We start from the raw sequence: 10,088 nt of genomic DNA, 5'->3' as shown, positions 1-10,088 counted from the left end.
GAAAAAGTATGGTGCTTAAAGACACACAGAGCCTTAAATGCTTTTAGGGGGGATCCAGACTTCCATACCCGCTCTGGGAGCGCTATACTACCGCCCCAAATCAATGGGTGCTGGCCTGAGTGATTTATGGAGGTTTTCAAAAAATATTCTATATTTTTTCTTCTGGAAAATATTTTATGTTTATTCTTCTCGAGTCAATGGCCTGAGTGATTTATGGAGGTTTTCAAAAAATATTCTAAGTCCAAACTTTTTGTGCACCTGGTATTTTTTTGGGGTTACCAGGCGTCATTTTTCAAAACGGTTGAAATTGCTTTTAGGGGGCATCCAGAGTGTCACATGACCGGATGAGGTAACTATTCTTGTTCTTCTTGTAACTTTCCGGTAGGCTAGAAGCTTTCCGGTGTTTTGCTGCTCGACACAGGTCGACGCAGGTATTGCACTTGATTTAGCGTTATCGTAACCGTAGGTGCAGCCAAGTGGAAATACGAAGCTTTCTAGCTATTTCGCACTGACGGTAATTTGAACACAAGAACGTTTCTAGTGAAAAGGTGCTTACACTCAGAGCCATGTATTTACACTCAGCCACCCTAGCCTTATTACGGGTTAACGTTTTGGTAATTTTGGTTGGCCAACAAAATGTAAGACTACAATGACTGCATACGTTTCCCCAAATGTTATACGAAAAAAAAATGTTTTGTTATTGATGGACAATGCAAGGCTGCCATTGTATTTTCAGTTACATTCTGGTCTATAAAAATGGTTTACACGTTTATTTTTTAAGAAATACATGGAACTACAACCGAATAAAACACCATTAACCATCATGCATTGCTTACATTCATTCTATACTGAAAAGTCTGTTCAGAAAAACAGTACATATAGGCATAAAACCACAATGTTTTAATAGGGGYAAAAAAAGACAATATATATATATATAACCTCTTATGGTTATATGGTTAAAAAAAGACAAAATATCTATATATTCATAACGTAAAATAAATAAATACAGGCGATCGCGTCTATGGTTGTTGCAACGGCTTGTGTGTCGCCTACTGGTTAAATTCGTGTCTTTTCGCACGAATTAAGTAGCACAGAAATTCGTGTATTTTCAAACGAATTGAACCACCCCAAAAATGCACAAAAACGCACGAAATCTGCTGAAATACATTTTGTACATATATGCGCGAATTGAATGTGAGGCTGGGCTGGTTAAACAGCTGAGCTTGTAACTCAGGTAGTTCTACACTAATATAACATTATTTTATAACTAACCAGCTGGATCAGTGCTCATACATCTAGCTAGCCAGTAAACTTACACTTCAAGACATAGCACGGTATATAGTGCTAGCCAACTTGTTCGCTACAATTGTTTGAATTCAGGGCACACATTGAATCTGTTGGTCACACCTGTGAGCTTCGAGATGCCACGGATTTCCATTCGTTGGTGGCCAGTTTGACAGAGCAGAAGCCAACCTTTGAGGGTGCTATTGCCATTTACCTGTTCAAACGAGGCAGGCTCCTTCTAAGTGAAGTTATATTATCCTCTTATCATCTTTTTCTATTCCCTTATTGATTCACCCTTTAATTTAGGTGAATTGTACTGATAATGTCATTGATAGTTAACTAGCTAGTTAATAATATAAGGATAAAGGTTCCAACTCCTTCAACTTGATCAAGATCATAATATAAACTTATTTTTCAAAAATAAAGTCCTTGTAATTTGTTTTTACTTTTTCCCCTGATATCCAAGTGCCCTTAGGAGTAGTCTTCAGGGGAACGGACATTAATGAAGATGTGAAAGTTGAGCAGAAACATGCAGTTATGGAGAAGGTGCTGCTGAAAGCCAAGTGAAGGTGTAAGGGGCTTAATACAGTTGTATTCCAGCCACTAGGGGGTACTCTGGTGAAGCCCATGTGAAATAAAGAAATAAAGGCAGCAGTAGAAGCAGCAGTAATCAGAGCTGTGAGCCCAGGGCTTAATATGAGGAGTTATCTGGAGGGGAAAACAGACATGACACTCTATGCACTAAGGCAAATCTTGAGGACACATTATGCAGAGAAGGATGCTACTGAACTGTATCACAAGTTGACTAAAGCAACGCAAGAGCCGGGAGATTCTGCCTTGGACTTCCTAGTCCGAGTCGTTGACCTGAAACAGAAAGTGTTATCAGCCTCAGCTCGTGCCCAATCAGTACTGAAATATGGCACAGAGTTAGTCAAGAGCCAATGCCTGCAGGCCATTGTTACAGGATTAACAAATTATGATGTCAGGGCAGAGATGAGAGTGCACCTCCAGAATATTAACACCAGTTATGAACTGTTGCTTCAGAAAATGTAAATTGCCCAGGGCAATGAAAGTGAACTCATGCAAAAGGCCTGGATTTCACGTAAGTTCACACCCACACGAGTGAACGCAGTACAGAGTGAGGATAACGGGGATAGCGGAGAGGAATGTGCACAGGCAGAGCCCTCCCAGACCACAGTCCGAAAACAAAAGAAATACAATCCTCTCCTGAGTAAAATTGATGCGAGCAATAAAAGCAATCAAAGAACTGACCTGTCAGGTAGCCTCATTAGTACAGTCAGTGCAGGGCCAGGGTGACAGTTCAGTTAGGAATCGCTCCAACAGAAGACCAAGTCCAACCGACAGGGAGACTTGCCATCATTGCTACAAATGTGGCAGTGATAGCCATTGGGCAGTAGGCAGTAGGATATAGGGCAACGCACATCCATCGGGAAACGCCTGGGGGTCACAACCATGGAACGGGGAGTGACCTCAGATACATCTAGTTCCATCCAGTGTTGCAGTGGCTGCAGTGCAAAGGTAGAGCACCTTAGAGTTTAAGTTGTGTTCATTGTGTCATAAAGCTGCCTATTGTTCCAATGTGTGCCAACAGGATCATTGGAAACAGCACCAACATACATGTAAGACTGCCCGCAAGACTGACCACAACGCCCCTTGTCCCATGACACAGAGAGAATGGGGTCTAACTACCCCAGCTATCACAGGACATTGTAATGTAGCACAGCTCATTGGTAAAAAATGTCAAGTGTGGTGTTATATGAAGGGTGTAGACCCTAGCACTATGGAGCACAGGGGCTCAGGTATCCATCATCATATCCAGGTATCCATCAAGTGAGGAATGGAGAAAACGTAGTTTGTCACACACACAAATTAGACCACTGGCAGAAATCATGGGCAATACAGAGAAACTGGATCTGAGGGCAGCCAATGGCAATGAAATTCCCTTTCTGGGTTGGATGGACATTTTTTTTAGTTTGCTTGATGCCAAAGCTGAGGTCATTGCTGTCACACCCTGATCTGTTTCGCCTGTCCTTGTGAATGTCCCCACCCCCTTCAGGTGTTGCTTATTTTCCCTGGTGTATTTATCCCTGTGTTTCCTGTCTCTCTGTGCCAGTTTGTCTTGTATGTCTTTCAAGTCAACCAGCATGTTTTCCCGTACTCCTGATTCTATTCCCTTTTTGCTAGTCCTCCTGGTTTTGACCCTTGCCTGTTTACTGGACTCCGTACCCGCCTGCCAGGCCATTCGGCCTGCCCTGACCTCGAGCCTGCCTGCCACTCTGTACCTCTTGGACTCTGAACTGGTTTTGACCTTTTGCCTGTCCACGACCATTCTCTTGCCTACCCCTTTTGGATTCTAATAAATATTAAAGACTCAAACCACCTGCCTCCCGTGTCTGCATCTGGGTCTCGCCTTGTGCCCTTATAATTGCAGGAAAACAGTTGAGGGTTCCGATATTAGTCACAAATTAAAGACTGGGGAATCCAATCATTGCGTTTAATGTAATTGAAGAAATAGTTAAAACAAAAAGTAACAAGGAGCCCTCAGAGCTGATGTATACAGTAAAGATGCTTAGAAATGCACTTAAGCTAGGACAGGGAAAGGCAAAGACTCTACTCAATCTGTTTCAGCACTCAGAGTACACGGAGGAATGCTTGATTAAAGCAGGCAGATGTGATGTTGTCATTCCAGGTGGACAAACAAAATYGATTCATCCCTGTACCCCAAGAGAGGCCCCCTTGAATTATGAAATTGTGTTTTTTGAACCGGACGAGAGAGTGATGTGTGGCCTGGACCTACAAAGTCAGGTTGTGAAACATCAAAACGGCCATCTTGTCACGCCCTGACCATAGTTTGCTTTGTATGTTTCTATGTTTTGTTTGGTCAGGGTGTGATGTGAGTGGGCATTCTATGTTGTATGTCTAGTTTGTCTATTTCTATGTGTTTGGCCTGATATGGTTCTCAATCAGAGGCAGGTGTCAGTCGTTGTCTCTGATTGGGAGTCATATTTAGGTTGCCTGTTTTGTATTGTGGGTTGTGGGTGATTGTTCCTGTGTTCCTGTGTTTGTGGTCACCATACGGGACTGTTACGTTTTCGTTCGTTTGTCGGTTTATTGTTTTGTTCGTTGTTTAAGTATTCTTATTAAAATGAATACTCACCACGCTGCATCTTGGTCCTCCTCTCTTTCGCCCGACGAAGAACGTTACACATCTCGAAAGTTGACATTGCAGTGGTGAATACTACCAAACATGACATTACCTTACCAAGACAAACAGTGATAGGGACATTACAGAGAGTAGTAGCGTGTCACCAGGTTCCTGTGCCCAGTGGAGAAAAGGTTACCATAGCACAGATTCAGGACAGATCCCCACCGGATCCTGGCCCTGACAATGTCACATAGAGTGGTGGGACCCACCTGTAGATGTTCAGCACTTGAGCCAAGAACAACAAGAATTAGTCAAACAGATGCTCAGAGAGGAATCAGCTGTTTTTGCCAAAGATGACATGGACATAGGGTGTATTGAAAATCTCAGAGTGGAGATAACATTGACTGATAACATACCAGTGGCAAAGAGATACAACGGTGTGCCACGCCCCTTGTATGCTAAGGTGAAAAGCCACCTTCAGGGGCTCCTGAACAAAAACTTAAACAAGAAGTCAACTTCATCATACGCATCACCTCTGGTCTATGTACGGAAAAAGGATGGGAGTTTAAGACTTTGTGTTGATTACAGGGGATTGAACAAGAATAATGTTCTGGACAGGCATCCCATACCCCATGTACAGGAAATACTTGATGGTTTGGGAGGAAACTCATGGTTTACAGTTTTAGATCCAGGAAAGGCATACCACCAAGGCTTTGTGGGAGAGGAGTCCAGAAAATACACTGCCTTCAGCACCCCTTGGGCCTTATATGAATGGAATAGAATTTCCTTTGGCTTATCAAACAGTCCCTCTGCCTTCCAACGGAGCATGGAGGAAAGTTTAACGGGTATAAGAGATATCTGTATACCATATTTGGATGATGTTCTTATTTTTAGTCAGTCATTTGAACAACATGTGGAAGATGTCTGTCAGGTACTCAGGCAGCAAAATAAATGGGGTATTAAACACAGGGCTGATAAGTGGGACCTATTCAAGAATGAGGTCCGTTTTTTAGGAAAAATAATTTCTGCTGAGGGTTACAGAATGGATGTTAAAGAAATTGTAGCGGTGCAAGAACTGGTAAACAGGCCACCAACAAACGTGAGAGAGCTGAGGAAACTACTGGGGTTTCTAGGGTACTATAAGGGTTATGTACAGAACTTTTCACAAAATGCTAAATGTCTCTATGACTTACTAGCAGTGAAGTCGGAGACCCCAGCATCCGGGAAGCGAAGGACCAAGGTAGCTATGCAGTCGGGACAAGCTCTGCCCCACCAGAAAGTTATATGGGAGGATGCTCACCAGAGAGCATTAGAACACTTGGTGAGTGTGTTGACTAATTCACCTGTGCTTGCTTACCCAGATTTCAAGGACCGTTTTATCCTGCATGTTGATGCCTCCGAAGAGGGATTGGAAGGTGTGTTATACTGACGACAAAGTGGCAAACTGAAGGTCATTGAATATGGCTCCCGCACCCTGCCTCAAGCAGAGAGAAACTATCACCTTCACTCAGGGAAACTGGAATTCTTGGCCCTCAAATGGGCAGTGACTGAGCGGTTCCGAGATGACCTATTTTATGCTCCCTCTGTAAAAGTGTACAGTGATAATAACCCCTTGACAGATGTACTAACTACAGCAAGACTGAATGCCACCAGTCATCGCTGGGTGGCAGAGCTGTCTGACTTTAATCTCACACTGAAGTATCGTCCTGGAAAAGTAAACACTGACGCAGACTTTCTGTCACGCTCTCCTTTGCATGCTGAACATTACATGGAAGAATGCACAGAGAGACACTCACTTGAGATGGTAAAAGCAACACTCAATATTCTTCAGACACAACAGAATGACTGTGCAACTTGGATATCCGCGGTCACACTAAAGCCATCAGTGCAAGATGAGCTGTCATGGTGGGGGGGGAACAGTTACAGACCGACTGTCTCCACACGATCTCATGCAGGCTCAGTTAAAGGATGCAGCTGTATGGAGAATCTTGGAACTGAAAAGTCAAAGGACTAAGCCTAAACCAACAGAATGTCAACAAGAGTCATACAAAGTCAAACAGTTACTGCAAGAGTGGAACAGGCTCCATGTCTCACCAGATGGATTATTACAAAGGAAAACAGCAAAAAGGACACAAGTTGTGGTACCAAGTCAGTATAGAACACTGATTTACAAGTACTTACACACTGAAATGGCCCATCTAGGAACAGAAAGAGTGTTGAACTTAGCACGAGAARGCTTTTATTGGCCGCACATGCAACATGACATTGAACACTTTATCACTAAAGTGTGTAAGTGTATCAAACAAATGAAATCCAGTGTAATAACTAGGGCCCCAATGCAACATGTACAAGCTACAGCTCCTTTCGAGATTGACTATGTGCATTTGGAGAAAAGCAGATGGGGCTACGAGTACATTTTTGTTATTTTAGATAACTTTACAACATTTGCACAAGCCTACCCCACCAGAAATAAGTCAGGGAAAACTGCAGCAAAAAAGCTTTTCGATAATTTTTTCCCAAAGTTTGGCTTTGTTTAAAAAATCCATCAAAATCAGGGAAGAGAGTTTGAAAATCAGTTATTCAGAGCCTTGCAGAACTGTACGGGAATAGCCAATTCCAGAACCTCTCCATATCATCCACCGGGGAATCCGGTGAAGAGATTTAACTGTACACTGTTGTCAATGTTGCGCACAGTAGTTGAAGAGAAAAAGGCCAACTGGGGTGATTATCTGAGTATAATTGTATCACCAGTGATGCTACTGGGTTCTCACRGTATTTCCTGCTATTTGGAAGGTCTCCACTGCTACCTGTTGACCTTGTCTTTGGATTACAGATAAAGAAACAGGAGAAATCATACCAGGATTATGCTAAGAAGTGGCAGCAACAGATGGCGGAAGCCTATGACATCGCCATTAGAAACCTGGAGAAATCAACAGCAAAGGGAAAAGCCTACTACGATCGGAAGAAAATGAGTTTGGTTCTGGTCTCAGTGGATCGTGTACTGGTGAGGAACATGTCAGAACGTGGGGGGCCGGGAAAGCTAAGATCACACTGGGAGGACCAAATACARGTGGTGGTAACCAGGAAAGGTGATGACAGCCCTGTCTATGAGGTCAAACCCGAGAGGGGTACTGGCTGGGCCCGGGTTCTGCATCGCAATATGCTCAAGTCATGTAATTCCCTACCATTTGAAGAACCTGTTGAAACACCCAGTAGAGGTCTGTGGAGAAGGGAACCACCCCAGCAAAAGCAGCAAAATGGGAAAGTCCTGAGTCTGAGAGCTCAGATGAGGATTCTTATCCAGTTTTCATTAATAGGCCACGTAGGGATGAAGAGAGCAGACAGAGTAGCACACAACTAGTATCAGATAATGGTGAGGAACGGGGTCAGACTGACATGACTGTGAAGGAGTGCCAGCCAGTCCTCAGAGAGAGCCCAGAGATGACAGGGGAAAATATGGAAACAGCTGAGGGCTCAGACTCAATCATCTCATGATGAAGTGGACACTGATTCATTGGGTTCACCCATGATCTTGCCTTGCCGTTCAGCCCGGCAGACGAGGCCCAGAGACATTCTCACCTATAACACTTTAGGGCTGCCAAGCTCTTATCAGGATACAAACTAGAGATGTTCAGATGTGTATATATGTGAAATGATTTTGACAACATTTCGTTTTTGCAGGGGGGGGTGTTGTAAGGGGCTTAATACAGTTGTATTCCAGCCACTAGGGGGTACTCTGGTGAAACCCATGGGAAATAAAGAGATYTACAGTGGGGAGAACAAGTATTTGATACACTGCCGATTTTGCAGGTTTTCCTACTTACAAAGCATGTAGAGGTCTGTCATTTTTATCATAGGTACACTTCAACTGTGAGAGACGGAATCTAAAACAAAAATCCAGAAAATCACATTGTATAATTTTTAAATAATTAATTTGCATTTTATTGCATGACATAAGTATTTGATCAGCCTACCAACCAGTAAGAATTCCGGCTCTCACAGACCTGTTAGTTTTTCTTTAAGAAGCCCTCCTGTTCTCCACTCATTACCTGTATTAACTGCACCTGTTTGAACTCGTTACCTGTATAAAAGACACTGTCCACACACTCAATCAAACAGATTCCAACCCTCTCCACAATGGCCAAGACCAGAGAGCTGTGTAAGGACATCAGGGATAAAATTGTAGACCTGCACAAGGCTGGGATGGGCTACAGGACAATAGGCAAGCAGCTTGGTGAGAAGAAAACAACTGTTGGCGCAATTATTAGAAAATGGAAGAAGTTCAAGATGACGGTCAATCACCCTCGGTCTGGGGCTCCATGCAAGATTTCACCTCGTGGGGCATCAATGATCATGAGGAAGGTGAGGGATCAGCCCAGAACTACACGGCAGGACTGGTCAATGACCTGAAGGAGCTGGACCACAGTCTCAAAGAAAACCATTAGTAACACACTACGCCGTCATGGATTAAAATCCTGCAGCGCACGCAGGGTCCCCCTGCTTAAGCCAGTGCATGTCCAGGCCTGTCTGAAGTTTGCCATTACCATCTGGATGATCCAGAGGAGGAATGGGAGAAGGTCATGTGGTCTGATGAGACAAAAATAGGCTTTTTGGTCTAACTCCACTCACCGTGTTTGGAGGAAGAAGAAGTATGAGTACAACCCCAAGAACACCATCCCAACCGTGAAGCATGAGGTGGAAACATCATTCTTTGGGGATGCTTTTCTGCAAAGGGGCAGGACGACTGCACCGTATTGAGGGGAGGTGGATGGGGCCATGTATCGCGAGATCTTGGCCAACAACCTCCTTCCCTCAGTAAGAGCATTGAAGATGGGTCGTGGCTGGGTCTTCCAGCATGACAACGACACGAAGCACACAGCCATTGGCAACTAAGGAGTGGCTCCGTAAGAAGCATCTCAAGGTCCTGGAGTGGCCTAGCCAGTCTCCAGACCTGAACTCAATAGAATTCTTTGGAGGGAGCTGAAAGTCRGTATTGCCCAGCGACAGCCRCGAAACCTGAAGGATCTGGAGAAGGTGTGTATGGGGGAGTGGGCCAAAATCCCTGCTGAAGTGTGTGCAAACCTGGTSAAGAACTACAGCAAACGTATYATCTCTGTAATTGCAAACAAAGGTTTCTGTACTAAATATTAAGTTCTGCTTTTCTGATGTATCAAATACTTATGTCATGCAATAAAATGCAAATTAATTGCTCAAAAATCATACAATGTGATTTTCTGGATTTTTGTTTCAGATTCCGTCTCTCACAGTTGAAGTGTACCTATGATAAAAATGACAGACCTCTACATGCTTTGTAAGTAGGAAAACCTGAAAATTTGGCAGTGTATCAAATACTTGTTCTCCCCACTGTATGCTTCAGGTGACAGGCATCTGAATGCACTACAAGCGCTTTGAAAAGATGAGGCTGTGGCGGTCATGACATTTTTTCAGCTAGTTATTGTCATGCAAAAGACTGCCGGTCTCACGGTAATTGACAGTTAATTAACAAACACCTTTAGCATCTCCACTCATACAAGCCGCACCTTTGGAACGTCTACATTTAAAAAGTCTAATAAATCAATTTAATATATACCATCACAATAAATCCATAATTTCTTTTAGGCAGGTCTAAAGAAACATT

The sequence above is a fragment of the Salvelinus sp. IW2-2015 genome, linkage group LG15 (assembly GCF_002910315.2).
Source record: "Salvelinus sp. IW2-2015 linkage group LG15, ASM291031v2, whole genome shotgun sequence".
Lineage (NCBI taxonomy): Eukaryota > Metazoa > Chordata > Actinopteri > Salmoniformes > Salmonidae > Salvelinus > Salvelinus sp. IW2-2015.
Note: the sequence above shows the minus strand (reverse complement) of the source record.